A 26821-nucleotide genomic window follows, 5' to 3' on the forward strand; every position below is an offset into this window, starting at 1 on the left:
CGGAGCTAAACGGTGTACACCCCGTGTTTCATGTTTCTAATCTGAAAAAGTGCCTATCAGATGAAACTCTCGTCATTCCTCTTGACGAAATCGAAATCAATGAGAATCTCCTGTTCGTCGAAGAACCAATCGAAATCATGGACAGGGAGGTGAAGCGTACTAAACAAAGTCGCATCCCGATCGTGAAGGTACGGTGGAATGCAAAGCGTGGGCCAGAATTCACGTGGGAACGCGAAGATCAAATGAAGCAGAAGTACCCTCACCTATTCTAGCAATTCTCAAATCTAGCTTTCAAACAGAATTTCGGGACGAAATTCCCTCTAACGGGGGGATGATGTCACAACTGTAAATTTTAAGCTATGTAATCTATACATTCAAGTTAATGTGAATCAAAAACTTCAATCAAATACAACATGCTAGAACTACAAATAGTCATCAAACAATTAGAGACCCTAGAAGTTCTTATTAAGTCTATTTTGGACTAGAACTTCCTTATTGGATCCAAGTGGACCAATAGGCTTCCAATTAGACTATTATGGGCTTAGAACCCTAATTGGACTCTAAGTGGACCCATATTTACTTATTCCAACATTTTAGGTCATGAATGAAATGGATTAAGAGCCTTGATACATGAATAACCTAAAACTAGTTCAAGAAAAACATAAAAATCCTACTACACTCCTTTAGACTTAAAACACACCCTAATTAACACTAATATTGGGCTTAGGAGCAAAAAGCCCAAAAATCTTTTTTTTCCCCACCATTCTCGGCCCAAAGGCCCAAACCCAAGAGGATAAGGAAAGAAGTTGACATTGGTTGCCACCTCATCTTTACCCATGGGATATCCATGCACTAATCTCATTTCTCCATGCACATCACCTCAAATATCACCTCTTCTTCCCTTCTCTCTCTCACTCTCGGCCATACACACTTACACACACCAAAAATATCTCAAATTCTCTCTAGACTCACTCAAGAACACTCTCTTCTTCCCTCTCCAAAATCTCGAAAATTTGGAAGCATTCAAGAAGGTTCTTCCACAATATTCTTCATCTAAGGTAAGATTATACATAGATCTATGGTTTAAATTCTTTTGTTATCAAGATCCTTCCCTAATCTATACAAAAATCGTGATCTTACACCCTAGAATCATCTCAAAACTCAAGATCTTCATCAAAGGGAGCCAAGGCCAAAAATCACTTCATTTCTCTCCCATTTTCTTCCAAAAACCGAGTCAACACCCCAAGGTGAGATTCATACCCCTATTTTCTGTTTTTATGAGTTTTTGTGGGGGGGAATACAAGTGAAAGTGTAGATCTATATGTATTTGTATGCCTTGTATGATTTCCATGCTTATATGTATGCTTTTATGTGTTTTTATGTTGGATTTAGCCTTAAAACTCATCAAAACCGAGATATATCTTGTGTTAAATGATTTTAGCTTCAAATATATTTCTAAACACAAAGAGCTTCAAGAAAAATGGCTAAGTGGGTTAGTGATAATTTTCTTTGGGTTAAAAACACAAATTTTGGGCCTAAAATGTGAAAAATGCAAAAATAAGGGCCCAAATTGACATTTCACAGATTCTGATGGATGAAGTGTGCCAAAACAGTTTCTATAAATAAATTTCTGGAAATATACTCATTTGGGGGATTAAAAACATAAATTTCAAGCTTATTGGGCTAAAAATGAAAATTTCGGCCCAATAAGGCCCATTATGCGAATTTTTCTGTTTTGGAGGGCCAAAACTGTAACTTTCTGTAAAACAGTGGACTATAAGTGTTCCAAATCCTTTTCAAAGGTTTAAAATGCTTTTTAAATTTAAAAAGGGCCAAAGTTGCAAAAATTTTCCATTTTGGGCCAAAATTGTCAAAATTGCGAAAAGATGGGCTAAAACCGAGAAAAACTGCATTTTCAGGGACTTAAACTGTTTTCTTTGAAAAATATGCTGGAAAATACTAATTTCAATAATTTTTGGTGTTAAAATGTCAAGAAAAATAGTTTAAGGACCAAACCGGGAAATATTTAATAAAAGGGTTGAAAATGTAAATTTTACAATTTATGAGAGGCTGAAAACAGAAATATTCCAAGGCTGATTCAATGTGTACAATTTGATCAAATAATGACACCTCGACTATCAACGAAATACAACTCATTACAATACCAAAAGTCGTTGTTAAACGAATTGGCTCGGTCTCGAGCCAATGCAAATCTACAACTACTAACTCCTTTATACATACAAATAATGATTGGTAATACATATACATACGAGTGTGCACAGACGTCTACGCACCATCTTCGGGCCCCAAAAGTGTAAAATCTTGTTTGTTGGGCCTAGCTAGCCCAATGACCTGATCTTAAGGCCCGAAGACATTTTTTTTCTACGAAGTGTTGAGTTTCACCGACTTGGCACAACGTAGGGTGACTTTCAATGGCTTGTACCACTGGTCCCCAAGGGTCCATGGTATTGCTAGAAAAGTCTACACATTTTACGAGGCGGGTCGGGGACCCCTCGCACGCATATTTTCCCCAGCCGGTTAATGGAGTTACCGGGGTCTTCGTGACCTCTTTCTCTTCGGATGTGGGACTACACATAGTCCGGGCGATTGGATAACGTGATTAGTACGGACGACGCCTTCGGGTTCGTTAGTATAACTATAAACTGGGCGTTTGTGTAATGCGGGTTTGTAGTAAATAATCAATGCTCGAGAACCTTCCAACGTCGCTTGGGACCGATACTGCTATTTTTATAATGTTTTCAACGCAACTTAATGGATTCCAAAAGAGCTAGGGGAACATCGGGTTTCCCTAGGGTTTTTATCACATACAGATTTGAAACGCATACATCTTAAATGAACATTTTTCTTAGTATAGAAACAAACAGGCATACCTATGGATCTTCACAAACGTTTTCGAAAGCTTTTCTTTTCAGAAAATATCGGATTTTCTGGTGGTTTTTCAAGAAATATAAACATTCGATTTCAAACACTACTTATGAACTCACCAACATTTCATATGTTGACGTTTTTCAAAATACTTGTATTCTCAGGGAACCAGTGAATCAAGGGAAATCATACTCAGTGACGGTTGCAGTTTATTTTTGAATGAACCAAACAACATTAATTTTTGGAAATGTAATGTCTTAAACAATGTATGACATGTAAACACTACTGGTTGTACTATGTTGATGAATGGTGATGAATGTTGTTATGTTTCATATATATTCAATGTTATGGTATTCAATTGAGTCACGACAGCCCCCGGACGTTTCCGCCGTCTGGTTCGGGGGTGTGACATTGGAAGAGTAGATTTGAGGTCCCTTAGTTCATTCATACCATAAAAATATAGTCTTGATGGGTGTTTTGACCACATGCATGAGTTAAGACCCTTGAAAAGGTCTTACTGGGTTGTAAAGGGTTGTGGGGAGCATGCAAAAGCATAAAGTTGCCAACTTTATGCATTAGGAAATCTTAATGGACTCAGATCTGAATTTGAACATTAAAATCCAAAGCATTATGAGCTTAATGGTCATTTTATGCATGTCTCACTTGTATGCAGGGCGTAGTAACATGTATGTAGCGCGTACTACTTAAGGAGCTAGTACGTTGAGCGTATTGGAGTGGTATGCAGGGCGTATGCACCTTAGTTGGTTTCGGGCTTTGTATGGGCTTACAAGCCCTTTTGGGCCTTATTCAGTTTGGGCCTGGTCATATTGTGGCTTAGTGGCCCGATTATTCTGTTTTGGACTGTGGTTGTTTTGGTTAGGCCTTATTGGGCTTTGTGGCCCATTAATAGCTTTGGACATGGACTTTGGGCTTATTAGCAAAAGGAAGACTTTTGGGCCATTATGAAAGGACTTGGGCTTAGGTAAATGGAGTATTTGATTAGATTGTGTTTAATCATAATTTAGGATCAATTGTATTATTGTTTAGCACGGGTGGTTTCGAACTGTTAGGAGAGCAGTTTTCGTGTTAAGCACACTAAGGTGAGTCTCCTCACCATACCCATGGGTCGAAGGCACCAAGCCCGACCATTGTTATTTAGTTGGGATGTTTATTGCATGCGTGTTATCAATTTGTTAGGCATTTATGTGAAGACCATGTGGGGGTTCCCATGGCAGTGGACTAAGCTCATGCGGGGGTTCCCATGGCATTCAGTGTAAGACCTTGGAGGGTTTCCGTGGCATCCTAGTATGTTTGCATGTTTAGCTTTTATGCCAATTCTGTAGTTAGCTAAAACCATGTGGGGGTTCCCATGGCAGTTAGGGAAGACCATGTGGGGGATCTCATGACAGTAAGTGAAGACCATGTGGGCATTCCTATGGAATGTAGTTAAGACCATGTGGGAGTTCCCATGGCAGTGGGTTAAGACCATGTGGGGGTTCTAGTGGCACCTGGTGTAAGACCTTGGAGAGTTTCCATGGCATTCTTATATGTTTATATGCATGACTTATGTAGCTTATATGGCTGATATGGTTTACGTGATTATGTGGATTGTGTGGGGTATGTTATGGGGAACTCACTAAGCGTTATCTTATAGTTTGTTGGTTGTTTCAGATACTTCAGGATCCAAGGGCAAGAGCCTGGCGTGATGGCACGACATGCATTCTCTGGCGTTTTTATTGGGGAAACTCTGATATTTTGAATAAATTATCTGATGTTATGCATTTTGAACACAAATGTGTGACAACCCAAAAATTTCCACTTCAATAGAAACCAAGTCTGTTTCTGCTAACTTTCAAACTTTTGGGACAAGTTTGAGCAACTCAGGATTTACACTAAGGAGATATCAGGAGAGAGGTCGCACTTGGGTCTTGTGCAACTCTGTTATTCCAAAACTCTATGATATTAGATTTCCTTCCGGGAATAAAATATTTTCTGCCAAAAATCTCAGGACTATATATAGAATTCTGAACCAAATTATTCATTAGTTACAATTCTAACTAGAGAAAAGCCAAATACTCTCTCAAGGATCTTCAGACTTTTGTTCCGGAACGTGAGTACTTCTATCTAGTGTTGTTTTAAAGCTTTATATATGCTTAATACACTAGAAATCATAGGAAAACACCAAGATCTGTGAGTTTACCGCCCAAGAACACCTTGGGGAGTAAACTCCATTTCAAGGGCCAAAGACCTTGGAAACCAAACATGGGACAAACCTTGACATGTTTAGGCATAAAAACAATTAAAATCAAGGACCAAAAGAGAGTTCACGGCCAAGGAAGTTCTTGGGCCGTGAACTCCATTTTTGAGTGCCAAAATGCCCTAAATGCCGCCCATAGCCCAAGAGACTAGCATAGAACTTTACCTAGATATGTTTAGGAATCGAAACAATCAAAATATCATCATCCATAAGTGTTTACGGCCGTAAACACATGACCAAATGGTCCATGGGCTGTAAACTCAAAGTAGAGGTGTTTTGGTGCGACAAACACTTCCAAAGGCTTAGGCATGATTTTAGAATACTTCTTTATGACCTTTAGGACCCTCATAAGAATATTTGGCCATGAGTTTACGGTTGTAAACTCATTTGGGCCGTAAACACCCCAAAAGTGCCAAAAGATGTGGTCTTTCTCATCCTAGTTTAAAGCTAATGTCCCTAAATAATTCCCTGGACTTCAAACTAGCAATAACCCATGAGTAACCATGAGTTTATGGCCTTAAACTCCCTTGGGCCTTGAACTCATGGTAGTAAACTCATTTAAGTGCCTTTATACCCTCCTAGGTTGAATCACATGTGATTCTAACACTTGGTTAAGGTGTTTCCTAGTCCCGGAAGGTGTTTCCTTTCATATAGTTGTTTAAAAACACTATATTCATGTCATTATGTGTCCTTAAATATCATTTAGGACTTATTGTGTCTTGGAACTTCATTCGTGGAACTTCTCATCCTATACGCGCATACCCGTTTGAATCACCCACATCAGGTGAGTTCATACCCCGTAATGAATCTTTTAACTATTTTAATTGTTTTAAGGGGGGGGGGGGGGGGATACAAGTTGAACACAATGATAATTGTGTAATTATTTGTTGTTAATCATCCTTTCAAAATGTTACTTATGTTATTTATAAGTTGTTAAAACATTTCAAAACTCTTCTAAAGGTTATGTTACTTTATAGTTATACAAAACTTCATTTTAAAGTATAAGCATAACTTTGTAGACAAATGAGTCTTTTTAGTAACAGTCCAGTTAGAGCATTAGTAAACTATTATAGGTATAGTTTAGGAGAATGTTATTCATTACTTCTAGTACAATGAAGCACACACAGAACAGAACACAACAGAACAGAACAGAACAGAACAATACCAGAACAGAACATAACAAACAAGTAAATTTGCTATAGCATGATAACACGCAGACATGATCTAACTTTAACAATGAACCATGACGATGTGTGGATACAAACTTCCTGATATCCGTCTTGAGCATGCTCAAGCCCCGAGTCATCTGAGCTTGCTCAGAAGCAGAAAACTCAGGACAAAACATGGCCTTCTCCTTGAACATCTTAGTGATCTCCATCACCGACTCCATCCCCTGTCTCAATTCCAAGTACTCCTGGTCCAACCTCTCACGCTCAACCAGTGGCACATATCTAGCACAGAACATATCTAAGAATTGCTCCCAATTCACTACAGTCCTCTACTCAAGAGAGTATGATCTAGTAAGAAGTCTCCACCAATCCTTTGCTCCAGACCTTAGAAGGTTCAGAGCACACCTGACCTTCTGGTCAGCTAGGCAAGAGCAAGTGAACAGACACCCCTCAATGTCAGACAACCACCTTATGGCTATGATCGGGTCCTGAACTCCATCAAACATTGGGGGCATCATATTATCGAAGTCCCGATACTAGAAGGCTCTCCCAGCAGCAACAACTGCTGCAGCGGCAGCAGCCTCAGACAAAGAAACATAACACTCATCAAAATACTCTATTATGGTGGTCTTAATAGACCTAAACATCTTTAGAAAACGTCCTTGAAAGTGAGCAAAAACCTCCTCCTAAAGGATCTGTCTAATCCTGTCCTTAGACACAGCTGGCCCACCCTGGCCACTTGTCCCAGATCCTGATCCAGATCCTACCATGAAACATCACGTCATCACCATACTGAAAATAAACCATGGAGATATCAGATAACACACATATCATATCAGGGGAATCAACTCCTAACAAATCCCTAGGGGTTGTGACTCCCCTGTTACGCGTACGGGTCCTGTACTTTCAGTAGTATGTTCCCATACTACTTCCCACACCTACATCTATTTTTCTCAAGGATCATCACATCAGCCCTAACAATACATACTAGCATGCACATACACTCAATCCTCACTCCCTAGAGGAAGGCTCAACATCACAAAATTGGTCTACTGAAACCCACACAACTCATCCATGAAACTTCCACCAACCTTGTAGTACTCGTGTATGCTAATCATAAATAATACTAGAACCTATCGACAGTCAAATACCTGATCCTACCCTAAGCCCTTCATCAGAAAAGAATAGGAAATAAGGCCAAAACAAACATTCTCAAGCTATAAAATCTTAGTTATGTATAACCATGATGCATACAATAAGCAACTACAGTAATGATGTCTATTTCATATAAGGAAGAACCCTCGGTTATTATACATCATATAATCAAACAATTTTATCATGTAATTCCTAAAGAACCCTAGCCTATCACTACCATGTTATTCTATCATATCATAAAATCAAATAATAATGTGGTAATTTGGGGTCTACTTACTGGCTCCGACTGATCGTACACATCACATTCTCTTTGATTAATTTGAAAACAATATGAAAATATATTTTTTTAAAATCCATTCCTTAGGTTGAGACTGGATTCACACGAGTGTTCCTTCAACTCACTCTAACCAAGGCTCTGATATCAACTTGTAACACTAATAAAAATCATGATAAATTTAAACTTTTTAAAACCAACCAAATTCACAAATTGTTCACAAACACAGTTTCAAACGCATTTCAACATCATAGTTCTCAAAATCATAAGTCTAAAGCATGAAAAAAGTGTATGGTCATGCCTTTGCCTTCCCGTGGTCATCTGAAGTACCTGAAACATAACCCAAAATTGTAAGCCAAAGCCTAATGGGTTTCCCCCAAAATGCCAACACATAAACAAATAGCATTTCGAGTCCAATCAACCATCGGGTTGGAGTACCCCAGGTCCATCAACCAGCGGGTTAGAATGTCAATACATTATCGGTTCAGTCAACCATTGGGTTGGAATACCCCAAGCCCTTCAACCATAGGGTTGGAATGTCAATACTCAATGTGTCTTGTCATCCTCAGGATGGAATACCCTTGGGCCCACTCAACCATCGGGTTGGAATGCGCCCGATATGTTGGCTCACACACAGAGCAGTAAAGCCTCAACCATCAACCAAATATGTGCACATATACAAAATAGATAAGTATATAGTCAGCCAACAGACAATAGACAGATCAACTACCGATCTAATAGATCACTACAATGCAATAACATACATAACAGGGTATCAATCGAAAGGGTCGGCATTGGTACCTTTGACCCGCAAATATAGTGAAGAAAAATCACCTCACAAACTGAACATAAGCTAATAAGGTCCCGACTCTGAATCTCATCTCTTTAACTGACACCTATTTCCACTAAATGACTAATTTCCATCAAAATCCCAAAATACCAAAAATTCCTTCAAGGTCAACCTTGGTAAAAGTCAAAGTCAACTATTCAAACCCACTAAGTCAACTGAGTCAGCCCACCCGAGTCAAACCAACTGACTCAACTCAACCGGATCGACCTAGTGTAAGTACGCAGGGTGTAATCTGGAGGTACGTTGAGCATACTCAAGCCTCTCTTGTTGACCAACATTGGGGTGGTTGACCTCGTATGCCGGGCATACTCAGAGTACGCGGGGCGTACTCAGAGTACACGGGGTATACTCTCGCAAACTTCAAAACTCAATAAGTACTTAGTGGCTTAAGAACTTATGTCTATTTCTCAGGTCCAAGGCTAAAACATAATCTAGGTTCATAAAGTTGGAAACTTTATGACTTTACATGCTCATATGGTGCCTAACTCAAGGTCTTAATCCATTAAGACCTTCAACAAGATGCATGGAGCAAAACTAACCATTACGACTTCATATTTACGACTTAGGACCCCTCCTAGGGTCTGAAAGGATAACTAAAATTGTCAAGAACATGCCATGCTCAAGATAAGACATTTGGGATAAAAAAGGCATCATTAAACACCCATTTCTAGATTTACATGATTGAAAGATAAAGTTGTAAGCTTTTTACCTTTGAATGGTTGCAAATGAAGATCTAACGTGCTTTCCTCTTCCAAAATGAGCTTGGCTTCCTTCCTTCTTCTTATAAGCACCCAAACACACGCTTTTAGGGTAGAAATGGCTTCACAAGGTGAACTAGGGCTTAGGGGTGGAGACTAATAAGATGAAGGGAAATGAGGCCATAAGGATGATTATATACCAGCCAAACCATACAAATTAGGGTTTCTTCATTTCGGAAGTATACCCAACGTAAAATGATGTACGTCCAACATACAACACGTACACATGGCATACTCTGAAGCATTAAATTACCAAAATATCATTAAGGCCCCTTTTGCATACAAGTCTTGAACTTTGGGACCAATGCAATATAAATGAATTAAAGAGTTTAATTTTAAAGTACCTTATCATCGAGATGTTACATATTGTATGTATGATAAAGAATTTTGTGCCATTGTTCGAACATTGGATCATTGGTGCTATTACTTACCTGTCAACCATTTTATTTTCCATTTGGATCATTAGACGTTAAACTATATTAATGGTCAACATAATTTGAGTACACGACATGCTAAGTGGGTGGAGTTCTTGCAATCTTTTCACTTTTATTCCAAGTATAAATATGGAAAAAGCAATGTGGTGTCTGATACGTTGTCGAGGCGATATTCTTCGCTAGTGACTTAGGATGCTCGATTATTGGGGTTCGAGGCATTGAAAGGTTATTATGTAACAGACATAGATTTTGGAGATTTGTTTTTAAAATGTGTAGGTGGATCTAAGAGTGAACTCGTTTTGCAAGAAGGTTTTCTTTTTAAAGGAAATAGATTTTGCGTCCCAAAGCATGTGATTCGTGAGATGTTAGTGCGAGAAGTTCATGGTGGAGGGATGGTTGGACATTTCGGTATTACTAAGACTTTGGAGATACTCAAGGATCATTTTTATTGGCCAAAGACGTTAGGGGACGTGACCAACATTGTGAACAAGTGTGTAACGTGTCAAATGTCCAAGAGTTCGTTCAAGCCAGGGTTGTACTCACCTTTTCCGGTTCCTAATCATCCTTGGGAAGTCGTATTTATGGATTTTGTGGTTGCTTTGCCTCGTAATCAAATGGGTAGGGACGCAATTATGGTTGTGGTGGATCGTTTTTCCAAGATGGCCCATTTTTTCTCTTGGAACAAAATAATGATGCTAGTAATGTGGCTAAGTAATATATTAAAGAGATTGTTCGTTTACGTGGCATTCAAAAAACTATTGGTTCCGATCAAGATTAAAAAATTTTATGTTATTTTTGAAATACTTTGTGTAGGAAGGTGGGTATGAAATTGTTGTTTAATACTTCGCATCACCCACCGATGGATGGACAGACGAATGTTACAAATAGGACCTTGGGAACACTGTTGTGAGGACTAGCGAGTAAAACTCAGAAAGATTGGGATGTGAAACATGCACATGTTGAGTTTACTTATAACCGATCTCATACGTTCGTAATTGGGTATTCTCCGTTCGAGGTTGTCTACATTGTTAATCCATACCTTCCTTTGCATCTAATTCCTTTTCCAATGGAGACGTAGTGTATGTACACTTGGAGGAGGAACATTTTTCGAGCCAATGAAAGAATAAGTTTATGTCAAGAGCTAAAGTTCCTTACAAAATCCTGGGACAAGTTAATGATAAATCATACATAGTTGAGCTTCCAGGTGACTATGGAGTTCATACCACATTCAGAATTGAGGAAAATTCCTTTGAAAGGGGGAGGAATGATGCGGATGTGAATTGCAACCCATCAGAAGTGTTGAAGAGTGGATGCGAATGCAAGACCCTGAAGACTCGTTGTGATTGTGAAGGCCGAAGGACTCATCTGAGGGTAGCTGCAAATGGCTAGGCATTGTGAGACAACTGTCAAATTTAGGTCATTCTCGGACTTATGCATCTTTTCATAAACCATAGATACACATCATGCCATGGCCTAGTAATAGAGATTAGGTCATAATCTTGTAGAAACCTAGATCCAACTAAAATCTAGGACTAATATACTTGACTCTTACGATTTTAGTAACTTGTCTAATTACTGTAGGAAATGCCAATACCTGAATTAGAACAAACTTCAAACATTTGATAAAATTGAAAAAGGGTATAAAACCTTAGAAGCAAACTAAAATCTTCTAATTTCACATCCACATGTTAAATATCTAACAAAATCATAAAGCCTGAAAGTGCCCTGAAACCCAAAATTTATAAACTTTATTTTTTTTCCAAACTCCATAAGATGTTTTATGAAATTAATAATAATATCTAAGAATAATAAAATTTTGGAAATATAATCAAAGATAGGAAAGATTTAACCATTTATCTTATTCCTAAAGTTATAAGCTAAATTATCAAAGATTAATTCATACATCAACCTAAATACAATTTATGAATTTTTTTAAAAGTTTATAAAATATAATAAAATGATTTAAATGTAATTATGAGAGAGAGGGCCTCTCTCATCCTCCAAAAATTCATCCACCCTCTCTCTAAGGCACCCATTTCCCAATATAATCAATCATATACTTCACCTCCATAATTCATCTTCCTCTCTTTACTCTCTCTTACACTGCACCACGTACACCACTCAACACTCTCTTTCTCCCTCTCTAAATTACAAAAATTTGCAGCCAAGAAGTTCTTTCTAAACTAAAAGTCATATTCTTCAAGTTTTCTTCTTAAGGAAATCACAAAAACCAAACATTATTCCTTCAATTCTGCTTAACATTTCACATACCATAACCACATTTTTTGAACCACATACCATAACCACAGTTTTAATGATGATAGTGGTAGGATTTCACAATAAAACAATATGCATGTTGCAAATGGTGGAACTCCATGATCCAAACCTATGTTAAAAATCAAAATAAACCACTTTTATACATGTTTTGGTAGAGATATCATAATATTAACCAATGTTTTTGTTCAAAAATGATTTTTAAACTTTTCAAACTCATGCATTGTAACACCGCAAATTTCAAAACAAATTTTCACATTTTTATAAAACATAATTCATTGATTATTCATAAAAACATCATTGTCTGAAACTCAATATCATAGCATATAACATTCCCAATATCTCATAAAATAAAAATCCCATGTGTGTACTGATCAGGCCGGCGCCTTCCCGCGATCCTCACTAGTACCTGAAAGAAATAACACCAAACACTGTAAGCACAAAGCTTAGTGAGTTCCCCAAAATACCACACATAACACATATTAGCCACTCGAGGCTATAACTCTGTGGATCCGTGGACCCTACTCTGTCAACCCTCTAGTTCTAACTCTGTGAACCTTCCAGTTCTAACTCTGGAACCTTCCGGTTCTAACTCTATAACATGCACATCATAAATCACATAGAAATAATGCAGTATAACACATAGCATACATAGCATACAAATACTCTATCGCATAACTCTGGTTACCTACTCAAGGTAAAGTATAGTGAGAAGACTCACCTCGCGTATCTCGGTAAATATCTGACTTGGAATAAATGTGATCTAGCCTCTGCCTAATCACACCAAGTAATGCACTCATAAATACATCTGAACTCAACTCTAAAGGTCAACAAGGTCAACGGTCAACTTGACCGGACTCGACGAGTGCACTAGGGCGACTCGGCGAGTCTAAACGGGTCCACTAACTCCCTTGGATTCCCTCTTGAAACGTCGAGTACCTACCTAACTCGACGGGTTCCACCTGTCATGAATCGCGGGGCCACCACGACTCAACTCGCCGAGTATCAAGAACAACTCGGCGAGTTCCGGCTTGACTCAGTCCCCCCCTAACTCTCCCTGACTCACTTAGTCAACCCCCTTAACTCAACAAGACCACTCACTGAGTGGCTACGGGCAAACTTCATGCTACTCGCCGAGGCGAGTCCATTTTGTTGGATTGGTGTCTAAGTCCATAACTATTTTGGTATGTACTTGACCCGATGGTGCATGGTCCTTTTGGGTTGCCTTCACCAAAGCAGGTTGATTGGAGAAATAAATAGAGAGAGAGGTTATTATGATTTATTAATATGTTATAAGAATAATATATTAAAGGAAAAATCATATTTGTTTAATTAATATTGGTCAATAATTAATTAAGAATTAATTTTGTGATCAAGTGTAATTAATTAAACTAGAGTGGCTGAATTGTAATTATGTGATAGTTACAAAATAAGGTAAGGATTATCTTAAATATAGGGTGAACGAATTTAAGGAGATAATGCCTTAGAATTCGACTAGGATAAGGGTTTCTAAGACTTATCTTATGGTTGCTTGGTGGGCAAGCAACTAGATAAGGATAAGGACTAAGACCCTAATCTTTACACCTATATAAACCCCCTAAGGCTCATGAATTCGTCTAAGTCTTCCCAAGAAGTCCTAAGGACGAATTCCTACCTCTCTCCTCTCTCTTTATAACTTCTCCATTTGCTATTGGTGTTTGTAACCCATTAGAGGAGTGACACTTGTGACTCTAAGCCTTCCAAAGTCAATTCAAGGAGGAATTGGGATTGTTATTGCTACATAACAATCAAGGTAACATTATAAACCTATTCTCATGTTAATATGATTATTTGAATGCTAGGATTAGGGTTTATAGTCTTGGATTCAAAGCATGTACAATAGAGAAACCTAGATCCAAGCATTAAGGTTTGTATGAGCACATAGGATGTCTTATGATGAAAACCCATCAGTGGTATCAGAGCCTAGCTTGGTTTCAATTGTATTGATGCATTGTATATTTGAAAAATTCGATTTTTGGTGTTTTGAAGGCTGGACTCGCCGAGTCCATAGCTGAACTCGCCGAGTCCAAGGTGACTCGACGAGTCCAGGCTTGACTCGACGAGTCAACTCGTCAGATAGAGCTAATCTCGGGATTTCTTGCTGTTTTTGCAATGGGATAGTTACCTTATCATGTTAGATCAATATTAATCTGATTATATGATATATTTGACTATATTTTTGATCTAATTGAAGATATTTATCAATTAATGAGATAATTGTTTCCTTATAAGATAATTGATTAATTATTTTGAGTAAATTGATAAATTGTGTTGCAAGAAATCATTAAACAAATCAAATATGGATAATTCTGTAATTAAATGTTAGTTTAGATTATTTGTTATTTGATCCTTGTTGTTATGAAAAGTTTCATATTTTGCCCTTTAGATTTTATAGTTTAAATTTGAACCCAATAGTTTTGTAGTTTTGAAATTTAAATAGTTGAAACCCTAATGTTTTGAAAAAAGGTTTCAAAACTTGCCCTCAAGTTTTGGAATTTAAAAGTTGATTAAAAGTTTAATTAGGAATGTTAAATTCTAAAACCCTAGTAATGTTTTGAAAAAGTTCAAATCACACCCTTATGGTTTTATTAATTAATTAAGGTGTATAATTAAAAGAAGTTTAATAAATCCATAAAAGTTTAGGTTTACAATTTAATTGAATTAAAGGTATAATTGTTAAATTAGACCACCTAGTATTTTGAAAGTATAAAATACACCCTATACTATATATAACATTAAAAGTCTAACATTATATATATGTATGAGTAAAAGTCAGTCTTACCGTTAGTAGGCCTCATTCACGAAGCTGGTCTATAAGGGGTGCTTAAGGAAATTGCCTATAAAATGGCGATTGAATGGGTATCCACTCTTACCCACCGCACTCTTGACTAGTGGAGGGTCATTAGCCGAACGGGTAGGATAGGACAAAACCTTCCATTATAAGTATAATGAAGTATAAAAGTAACTAAATGTTTTCATAAAATTCCCAATCTTAGTTACTTAGGCACACTAAATGGTTCTAAGCAAAGGTAGCAAAGGGTGACTCAATGTTTGTCATAGTTCGGTGGAGCGTGTGTGGTTTACCGGCACATCGAATAGGTGACTGTAACATGTGAGGGCACCATGTAAGTTTGCATGGTTATTCACAACCGCTTTGTGATCCTCGGCATCCCAATCACAAACTAGAGGGGCATACCAAGATTTAAACATGCCATTGAAAGTTCAATGAATCTCAAAGGATCTAGGAATTTTCATAGATATAAAACTTAAATTTCTTTTTCATTTTTCGTGGTGAAAATTAGTGAATCGTCATTCACTTACCTTCAAATATTCTGCAATTAGGGTTACGGCATTCCTCTCCCGAGTTGTAGAATATTGTGTTGGGTCCTAGCCTTAGTATTTCATTTGGGTGATTTACTAAGGACTCAATCTATCAACTAACTTGAATTCATTTTTCTCCCGTTTTGTAGATGTCAAAGTTCGACAACTATGGTCTTCTCAAATCCCGTGGAAAAAGCATTCCACATGAAGATGATATTCCACGATTCGATCGAGGAACAAGAAATCATGCTTCACTTCCTCCACCTCCTCCAATTATTCTCCCTAACCCACAAGATCAAAGGATTGAAAAGTTCAAGATCACTCAAGCCCTTTTGGTAAGTAAACATAAAGAAGGAAAGTCCATGTGTGCACACGTCCTAGGGATGAAGTCACACATTGATAGGTTAAGAATGTTGGGATCCGTTGTCTGTGTGGAAATGGCTGTTGATTGGGTTCTTCAGTCACTTCCCAACTCATATAGTGAGTTCGTAAGAGAGTACTATATGATGAACTACGACGTGACCCTTATAGATCTCACCTATATGCTTATTGCTGCTGAATCAGCAATGATTTGGCGCAATAGAAAAGCAAAGTTGATTGGTGAATCTGCCTTCGAGACCTCTATGGATATAGACAATGGCAACGAAAGACATGCTATGATCGAAAAGTTTGATCATAAGAGAAAGGCGATGTCTAAAGTAGTTCCATGTCCTGTTCCAAAAGAGTCAATTTTCTTTTATTGACAAGAGAAATGGCATTGGAGACAAAGCTGCCCCATTTACCTAAGAGATCTAAGAGATGGGAGAGTCGAAACGTATGGATCTAATTTAGGTAAAATCCATTGACTAACTCTTTTAGGCTTCTATTCTAGATTCTTAATACATAATGTGATGAGATTACAATTGATGTTTTGTAGGATCGAAGAAAAGAAAGGAAGCTTAAGGGAAGAAGTGAGCAGAATCTAACCGTGAAGGAATGGATTTCGATCGTATTTCTCGAAAATTAGATTCTTGAGCTACTACTTAGAGTTAGAATTAGATTACTAAGAAAGATGTATTAGCATAAGTTTTTCAATGAGTTGCATTGTAAGGACAAATTTTTCCGCAATAAAATAAATTTTGATTTTAAATTTTATTTATTTATCCTTACAATGGCGTGTATGAAAAATTGATGTTAAAATGTTTCTATTATTAGCAATAATGGATTTGGTTCTTATTATTTTTACGGAAAAGTCGAGAATTTACCAAATAGGGAGAGTTTCTCATCGCCCAAGTTTCAATTGGACAGAAACTTGGAATCATGCAACGCGGATGCATGATGAATGAGAAATTTCGTATTTGGAAATTAGAATAATTCATTGACAAAGTGTCAAGTGAAGGACTAGGAGATCGAGTACACAAAGTTGTGTGTTGATTAAAGTCCACCATAAGAGTAACAAGATATTCGTCATGATTTACTAAAGGTTTAGTAAATATGATTATACTTATAAGATTAAGTGTAATTCTGAATTAATTGAAAAGGTTTAAATCAATAGTAGAACGAATAACAAGAATCAAGTAGGCAGAAAGATAAAAGTTTCTCCATTCTAAGAAGAAGGGAGAGTACCTTTTATGCTTTATGATAGGTCTTAATGATTAAGAACCATATTTCAATTGATCCTCTAAGTACAATTGTATGTTTAAGAAGAGGAATCAAGAATTGAAGAAATGGTTAAATCAAAAAGTCAATCATACTTCGTTCCAAAACAAGTCTTAAAGTTAAGATTGTGACATTGAGTGAAAAAGTATTAAGAAGGTTTATAACATTCAATAAATGTGGTAAGTTGTGATGTCTTGGATATGACAAAGACCAACTAGTACCAATTTATGAAGTGTTTTGATAAAAGCTACACTAACTCTTGAATATTTGTTTGTCAAGAAATGGTTAATGACAAGAGAATCTTATATGTCAAGGAGTCAGTGGGAGTCTTAATGGTCTTGAAAGGTTTCAAGAACAAATAAAATAAACCTTATCGATCATCACTAGCACACGAGTTAAGGTTTACAACCTATCGTGATGACATTATTTTGATTCTGTGCCAATCCAATCGAGTTAATTATGCATGAGAGTTGTATGACTTCTCATTTTGAACGCATAAAAGGCAAAGCACCTTAATCAATGAAAGGTACATTGATAGGAAAGGGTGAGCTGCTTAACTACTTGGAAGACATGGTGGGAAGCTGTGCTACCATAAGGTAAGAAATCAAGACTAAGAAAGTTCGGTCCATATGAGTTTGAATTTGTCGTAAACTTTGGTTTTAACAAATTCACATGGATAGAAACACATACACCATTTAAAATCTAAGTGTCATAAGATTTCCTCCTTCATGAAAATGATTGTGAGGAAATGATTTCACTAAGAAAGATTTTAAGAACATAGTGATTGTAAAATTGCATTCTCGAATTCAGTTATGGTTACGGTATCCCTTTCCATAATTTGAATTGTGAGGTTTGGCAATTAGTCTTAAGTGTTTAGACACACATATGAACTATCGAAGGCAAAGGTGTATAAGTTCAAAAAGCCTTGATAAAAGATTATCAAAGCATTAAGTATTAGAAACATGAACTTAAAAATTCAATAAGTATTGATTTTTGAAAGTCAAGATGTTTATGAATACATGTCGAAGCTAGTGGGAGCATAAGTGTTATGTTGACAGTGGGAGCATAAATGTTATGATTGTATAATTATTAAGGCACGTATTGCAAAGTTGGCAATATTAATTATAGAAAACAAGAGTCATTCTTTGCCAAGTTGTAAGAGTTGAAAGGTTGTTTTGCTATAATTAAGGGAGAGAATATTATGCTTCATTTCGATTATGATTACGACATTCCTCTTCACAATTCGAATTTTGAGAACATAGCAAATAAAACATTATGCGTCGTGTCCCATACGCTTCGGGTATAGGATCAATTGCAAATGCTTTAATGTTTGACCATTCTAAAATTTTCCAAATGTCTAGCGCATTTAGAGGGAAAAGGGACTAGAATCGGTTTTGACTAAAATAATTAAACAACTATCAAAGGACAATCCAAAGTTCGACGAGGATTGGTCGTTTGTGAGTAGTTGGAAGTATAGTATTGTAAGATATGGAAATGTTCTCATATTGGATGGACCATATCGACATTATTAGGAATAGATAAGATTCTTTTAAAAAATAAGTTGTCATATGCAAAATATGGAAATGTATCTATATTGGGAATTGAATATTAAAAATCTATGACTAGATTAGAAACCTTTATGCAAAAGGATGTTCGAAGGAATGTACTTTGAGTGAGAAACATCATATCTAAGGAATTGTCTTGCAACAATCTCCGATAGAAGACTTTATAATATCATTGACAATAGTCTTTGTGACTTTGGTGCAGTGACATTATGAACGGATAAGTTGCATAGAACGTTAGAATCTAGCATATTCTATAAGTAGCAAGAATTTGATATTCTGTCACTTATGAAAAACGGATTTGGAGTTGTGAAATGAGAATGATTGGAAATGTGTTCAATTTAATCTATTTCACAAAGTGAGAACCATAGGTAAACATTGTGTGCATGCTAGGAGCATGGGACAAGTGTAATAATTCAAGTAAGAAGTTGATTACCCGAAACGACAAATAATGAGTAATTGATATGGTGATAAATAAAAGGGGTTTTATTTATACTCAAAGGTTTGAGGCCATATGGGATTAGTATTATTCTTGTGTTTCACTTTGCATGTTTTGACTTCCAGAATAATTGAGTTTATTAAGAATAATCGAATTATTCGAACGGGCCATAGTCATTCATATGTTGGAAGTAGGTATGAATAAAGACTGTCGTGAATTGGTGTGTGGATTGTCTAAAGAGCATTAGACATAAGCAAATGTTTGCTGCAACATTCATGAGTGCTTATGAATATGATTTGAGCATGGGATTAAACCCATGCTCACTTGGATCACTCCATGAATTGTATCACGAGTGATTGGTGAGACGATAACATCTTATATTCTTGAAACCGAGATGTGTGAGTTGTATCTTGCGAATCGGTTGCACATTGATAATATGTAAACACACTAGTAACTTGTTGTTATAAAACATATTGTTGTGTGTAATTCAGTGAGTGAGTGCAAGCGAGCATTGTATCAAAGTTTATCCATTCCTTTTATTCAAAGTAGGATAAAAGCGATATCTTTGGGCCCCTCGATGGTTTAGTGATGACAAACGTAAATGCTCGGTCGGGCTAGAGCTAATTTGATTTGTTCAATTAGTCAGTCGTCATAAATCAGAAATCAAGAAGTAGTACAAAGAGAATGATTTGAAATCATGTCTCATATGATATCTAGAATGGAGGAATATATGATCCCTTATCTAAGGACACACGTATTTGATATGATCAGAGTTGACAGCGGCTTCGGAAAGCTACGATTGCAGATCGGGATCCGAAGTCATACACATAATAGTTGTTAGACTTATCCAAGTGGGAGACTGTTGGATTAGTGTCTAAGTCCATAACTATTTTGGTATATACTTGACCCGATGGTGCATGGTCCTTTTGGGTTGCCTTCACCAAAGCAAGTTGATTGGAGAAATAAATAGAGAGAGAGGTTATTATGATTTATTAATATGTTATAAGAATAATATATTAAAGGAGAAATCATATTTGTTTAATTAATATTGGTCAATAATTAATTAAGAATTAATTTTGTGATCAAGTGTAATTAATTAAACTAGAGGGGCTGAATTGTAATTATGTGATAGTTACAAAATAAGGTAAGGATTATCTTAAATATAGGGTGAACGAATTTAAGGAGATAATTCCTTAGAATTCGACTAGGATAAGGGTTTCTAAGACTTATCTTATGGTTGCTTGGTGGGCAAGCAACTAGATAAGGAAAGGACTAAAACCCTAATCTTTACACCTATATAAACCCCCTAAGGCTCATGAATTCGTCTAAGCCTTCCCAAGAAGTCCTAAGGACGAATTCCTACCTCTCTCCTCTCTCTTTATACCTTCTCCATTTGCTCTTGGTGTTTGTAAGCCATTAGAGGAGTGACACTTGTGACTCTAAGCCTTCCAAAGTCAATTCAAGGAGGAATTGGGATTGTTATTGCTACATAACAATCAAGGTAACATTATAAACCTATTCTCATGTTAATATGATTATTTGAATGCTAGAATTAGGGTTTATGGTCTTGGATTCAAAGCATGTACAATAGAGAAACCTAGATCCAAGCATTAAGGTTTGTATGAGCACATAGGATGTCTTATGACCAAAACCCATCGTATTCCATCGATAAACTCAAACTCACTTCTGAGGTCAGATCTGCTCCATACAATCATAGATCTAGCCTCCCCAGGCATGATAATCACGTAAAGTCCAAACCTTGGTGCTCAAACAACAATTATTTGCTCCTAAATGATGTTTTAGCCCGAAATCTCATAACTCTAGGTCAAAACCCCCCATGAATCCTCATAAAGCTTAAGGAATAAAGCTTCTCTAGACCTCTATGGATCTCATCTCAAGCCTCATCACGAATAGGGACGAAATGGACATCTAATCTAACCAACAAAGGGGTCAAGAAACCCTAACCCCCATGTTTATCATAACCACAGAAAAAGGGAGCCAAAATATACCTCCAAAATGATGCTCTGCGCTCCAAAATCGAAGGATGTCCACCTCCCTTGCCTCCTCTTAGCTAGAATCTCCTTTGCCTTGCAAAACAAAGCTTCAAAGGTCAACAATGGCCTCCTCTCTCTCCCAAAACGCTCAAAATCTCTTTAGGCTTTCTCTCTAGGGTTGGTGGCCGCAAATGATGGCCATAAGCCCCTTTAAATAGGTCTCAAACCCAGAAAATCAGGGTTTCATTAAACAACGTGGACTCGCCGAGTCCACTTATGGACTCACCGAGTCCAGACGCGAACCCGCGCACAAAACCACGATCCTACTCGGCGAGTTTGGACTCCAACTCGCCGAGTCTCCTCACAAATACCCAAAATAAAAGAATAAAAATAATACCTGGGAATTTGGGATGTTACAATTCTCCCCCACTAGAATTAGAATTCGCCCTCGAAGTCTCACTCCGCAAATAACTTCGGATGCTGCTCACGCATCTCACGCTCCGACTCCCAAGTTAACTGTAACCCTTTCCGATGCTGCCACTGGACCTGCACCAGTGGCACCTATTTATTCCTCAGGACCTTAATCTTTCAATCTCTGATCGCCACTTGTATCTCAACATAATTGAGGCTCGCATCCACCTGAATATCCTCTAGTGGCACTACTGCTGACTCGTCGGCTACGCACTTTCGCAACTGGGAAACGTGGAAAGTGTCGTGAATCTGATCCAACTCTGCTGGCAACTCCAAATGATAGGCTACCCTGCCTACCCTCGCGACCACCCTGAAGGGACCGATATATCGGGGCCCCAACATGCCCCTCTTCCTGAATCGAATCACTCCTTTCCAAGGAGAGACCTTCAGGAGCACAAAGTCGCCGACCTGAAACTCAAGCTCGAACCGGCGCCTTCCGCATAACTCTTTTGACGACTCTGAGCGGTCAACAACCTCTGTCTGACCTGCTGGATCTGCTCTGTCTTCTGAAGTACGATCTCGGTACTACCCATCACGCGCTGCCCTACTTCTCCCCAACAGATAGGGGTCCGACACCTCCTCCCATACAACAACTCAAAGGGCAGCATGCCAATGCTCGAATGATGGCTGTTATTATAAGAAAACTCTGCCAAGGGCAAATACGTGTCCCAACTCCCACCAAAATCCAACACACATGCCCGGAGCATATCCTCGAGCGTCTGAATCATCCGCTCGCTCTGTCCATCCGTCTGGGGGTGGTATGCGGTATTAAAATGCAGCCTAGTACCCAATTCCTCATGAAATTTCTTCCAGAATCTGGAAGTAAAACGCACATCTCGGTCAACTTCTCTGCGGAATAGCTCTCGCTGATAGCAAGGAAGTGGGCGCTCTTTGTCAACCTGAAATGTCATAAGCCCCCGGCTGTCGGTAACGAACTTCGACACCATCCCAGCAACTCGCTCTCTCTTCTGGTTCTTTGATCTCACGGCCTTAGCCTGTGCCCCGCGAATGGTGTCCAACACCGGGGACATCACGGTCAATCGCAAACATACATCTCGCAATGGGGCACTCTCCGCCCTACGGCTCAGTGCATCGGCTACAACATTAGCTTTGCCCGGATGGTACAGGATCTCACAATCATAATTCTTGACCACGTCCAACCACCTCCTCTGCCGCATATTAAGGTTAGGCTGATCCATCAAATACTTCATACTCTTATGGTCCGTGTATATCGTACACCGAACCCCATACAGATAATGACGCCAAATTTTGAGGGCGAACACCACTGCCCCAAACTCTAGATCATGGGTGGGATACCTCGTCTCATGAGGATTCAACTGCCTCGATGCGTATGCTATAACATGCCCTCTCTGCATCAACACCGCTCCCACCACCAAGATCGATGCATCACAATATACCACAAAGTCCTGCATTCCCTCCGGGAGGGCTAACACCGGGGCTTCGCATAACCTTTGGCGAAGTGTCTCAAAGGAGGCCTGCTGCTCGGGGCCCCATGAAAAAGCGACACCCTTCCGGATCAACCTGGTGAGCGGCACTGCGATCTTGGAGAAATCCATGATAAATCTTCGATAATAGCCTACAAAACCTAAGAAACTCCTGATCTCGGAGGGTGACCTCGGCACTTCCCAACTCATCACTGCCTCAACTTTGGCCGGGTCGACCAATATCCCTTTCTGGTTAACAAGATGCCCAAGGAACTGGACCTCTCGCAACCAGAAATCACACTTGGAGAATTTGGCATAAAGCCTCTCTGATCTCAGAACTCCGAAGATCTCCCTCAAATGCTCCTCATGTTGCTCTCTAGATCTCGAATATACCAAAATGTCGTCGATGAATACAATCACCGACCGATCCAACATCGGCCTGCACACCCGGTTCATGAGGTCCATGAACACAGGCGGGGCATTGGTGAGCCCGAAAGGCATCACCACAAACTCGTAATGCCCATTACACGTCCTGAATGCTGTCTTCTGGATGTCCTCATCTCGCACCCTTACCTGATGATATCCAGACCTCAAATTGATCTTGGAGAACCAAGATGTTCCCTGTAACTGATCGAACAAATCGTCGATCCTCGGCAGCGGGTAACGGTTCTTGACCGTCAGCTTGTTCAACTCCCGGTAATCAATGCACATCCGGTGTGAACCATCCTTCTTCTTGACAAAAAGGATAGGCGCTCCCCACGGCGAGCTGCTCGGCCGAATAAACCCCTTTCCCAGCAGCTCCTGAAGCTGCGAGGATAACTCTTGCATCTCTGGAGGTGCAAGGCGATAGGGCACCTTGGCGATAGGCACGGCCCCCGGAACCAAATCGATACTGAACTCCACTTGCCTCACGGGAGGCACACCCAACAACTCCTCTGGAAATACGTCCGGGAACTCACGCACTATCGGGACCTCCTCCACTGACCTCAACCTCTCTGAATCACCCCGCGTATCCATCACATACGCCACAAAGCCCTTACATCCCTGCTATAGACACTGCCTCGCTCTAGCGGCCGAACAAAATGCTGACCCAGAATGTGTACCCTCGCCGTACACCGTAAGAATTCCCCCACTAGGGTCTCGTATGGTCACCAACTGTCTCTCGCAGTCGATAACTGCTCCGAATCTGCTCAACTAGTCCATTCCCACAATGATACAGACATCACCCATCGCAATAGGAATCAAATCAATCGGGAACTCAACACCGAAAATCTCGAACACACACCGTCGGATCACCTCTGTGGCATATATCACCCTCTTGTCAGCTATGGAAACCCTCAGAGGTCGACTCAACGCCTCTCGACTAACACTGATATCCTGACTAAATGCCAAAGATTCGAAAGACCGACTCGCACCCGAGTCAAATAACACTGAGGCAGGTACATAACTCACAAGAAAAGTACCTACGCATAACATAATATAAGCACAAAATATCAACATCAAAATAAATATATGAAAGAATACATACCAGCCATGACATCGAGCGCTGCGCGGACCTCCTCTGCGGTCAACTGGAAAGCTCTCCCTCGTGCCCTCGGTGTCTCGGCCTTCATTGGCCGACTCTCAGTAGCTCTGATTGTGGCAGGGGCAGATCCCTGTGGTGCTCCCTGTGTTAATCCCCGCAACTGCGGACACTCTGCCTTCCGGTGTCCGGTCTGGTTGCAGTGAAAACATACTGCAAACCCCTTGGGGCAGTCCTTGGCCATATGCCCCTCCTTGCCACATTTGTAGCAAGACCCCGCTCTGCACACTCCGTCGTGGCCCTTGCCGCACTTGCCACAAGTGCGGCCCTGTTGGCTCTCTGATCTCGAATTGGCGGGCTTGGCCCGCTTGGCTACCGGCTGAGACTACACCGGTCGCCGATCCCTCCCCTGAGACTCAGCCTCCTCTCTAGCCTGAGTCTCCAGCTCTATCTCCCTCTTCCGGACATTCGCCTGAAGCTCGACAAATGTCCAGTACGTCGAGTTCGCCGCGAAATCACGTATATCCCTCCTCAAAATGCTCAAGTATCGACTCATACGTGCCTGCTCGGAGGACACGTGCTCTGGGCAGAACATCGCCCGCTCATGAAACATGCTCGTAATCACTGTAACAGACTCATTACCCTGCTTGAGGGTCAAAAACTCCTGGGCCAAACGCTCCCTCTCCACCTGAGGAACGTACTCATCTCGGAACATGGCAGTGAACCTCTCCCAGGTCATTGCCGCATGCTCAGCAGGCGTATAGTGCGCCGTCACAAACTTCCACCAGTCCTTCGCTCCCAAGCGAAGCTGGTTCAGCGCGAACCGGACTCTCAAATGCTAGGGAGATGAGCAAGTAAAGAAACACCCCTCAATGTCTGAAATCCATCTCATAGCCAGAATCGGGTCCTAGGTCCCGTCAAACTCTGGTGGTTTCGTGTTGCTGAACTCTCGGAACAGCAACGCATCACCACCCTGCGGCCTCGCAGCAGCAACGGCTGCGGTGGCCACTGCAACAGCAGCCTCAGAAAGAGCAACATAACGCTCGTCAAAAGTCTCAATCAGCATGGTCTTAACAGACCCGAACATCTCTAGTATCTCTGCCCTGATGGCCGCAGCCACCTCCTCATGGATGATCCGGCAGATCTCCTCATCACTAGCCCCACTACTCTCTGGCATATGACGTGTCCTCACCATGATCTGCCTCTGAAATACAACATATAATATATATTAGAAACTCATTCGAGCATACTCGCACTCCATAACTCATCCCTCCTTGATCCCTGGCATCCCGAAGATTCTTACTTGAACCGTATACCGCCCCGTTGTTTCCAGTAGTACGGGCCCAATACTCTTGTCCGCACCGTATCAGTATACACCCCAAGTCCTCCTCCTAGGATCCCAAGTCCCAAGTACTCTATTATGCATAATCCATTCTCTAACAGATCTCTCATCAGCTCCTCACTGCTATCTACTCACTCTCAAGCATCTCATAGCAGCTCACCCCCTAGGCTAAGGCATCACAAATCAGGCCTCTCTTGTCCTAATAGGAATACCTAGCCCACTCTATCACAAGAATACATCAAATCAACCTCATAAACATAAAACATAAGGGTATTTTGGGAAATCACCGTTCGGGCACTGACTGATCGTACACACAACTCTGCTCTGCGTTTTCTAAAAATCTTTAACTCTTTTTAGAAAACTTAGTTATCTTTTGAAAATATTTTTCAAATCCTCAGTTTGAGTTCAAATACGCCCGAAGGTGTACTCGAATCCCTCAAACCAAGGCTCTGATACCAACTTGTAACACCGCAAATTTCAAAACAGTTTTCACATTTTTATAAAACATAATTCATTGATTATTCATAAAAACATCATTGTCTGAAACTCAATATCATAGAATATAACATTCCCAAGATCTCATAACATAAAAATCCCATGTGTGTACTGATCAGGCCAGCGCCTTCCCGAGATCCTCACTAGTACCTGAAACAAATAACACCAAACACTGTAAGCACAAAGCTTAGTGAGTTCCCCAAAATACCACACATAACACATATTAGCCACTCGAGGCTATAACTCTGTGGATCCGTGGACCCTACTCTGTGAACCCTCTGGTTCTAACTTTGTGAACCTTCCGGTTCTAACTCTATAACCTGCACAGCATAAATCACATAGAAATAATGCAGTACAACACATAGAATACATAGCATACAAATACTCTATCGCATAACTCTGGTTACCTACTCAAGGTAAAGTATAGTGAGAAGACTCACCTCGCGTATGTCGGTAAATATCTGACTCAGAATAAATGTGATCTAGCCTCCGCCTA

The sequence above is a fragment of the Lactuca sativa genome, chromosome 2, assembly GCF_002870075.4.
Source record: "Lactuca sativa cultivar Salinas chromosome 2, Lsat_Salinas_v11, whole genome shotgun sequence".
In the NCBI taxonomy this organism is placed as follows: Eukaryota; Viridiplantae; Streptophyta; class Magnoliopsida; order Asterales; family Asteraceae; genus Lactuca; species Lactuca sativa.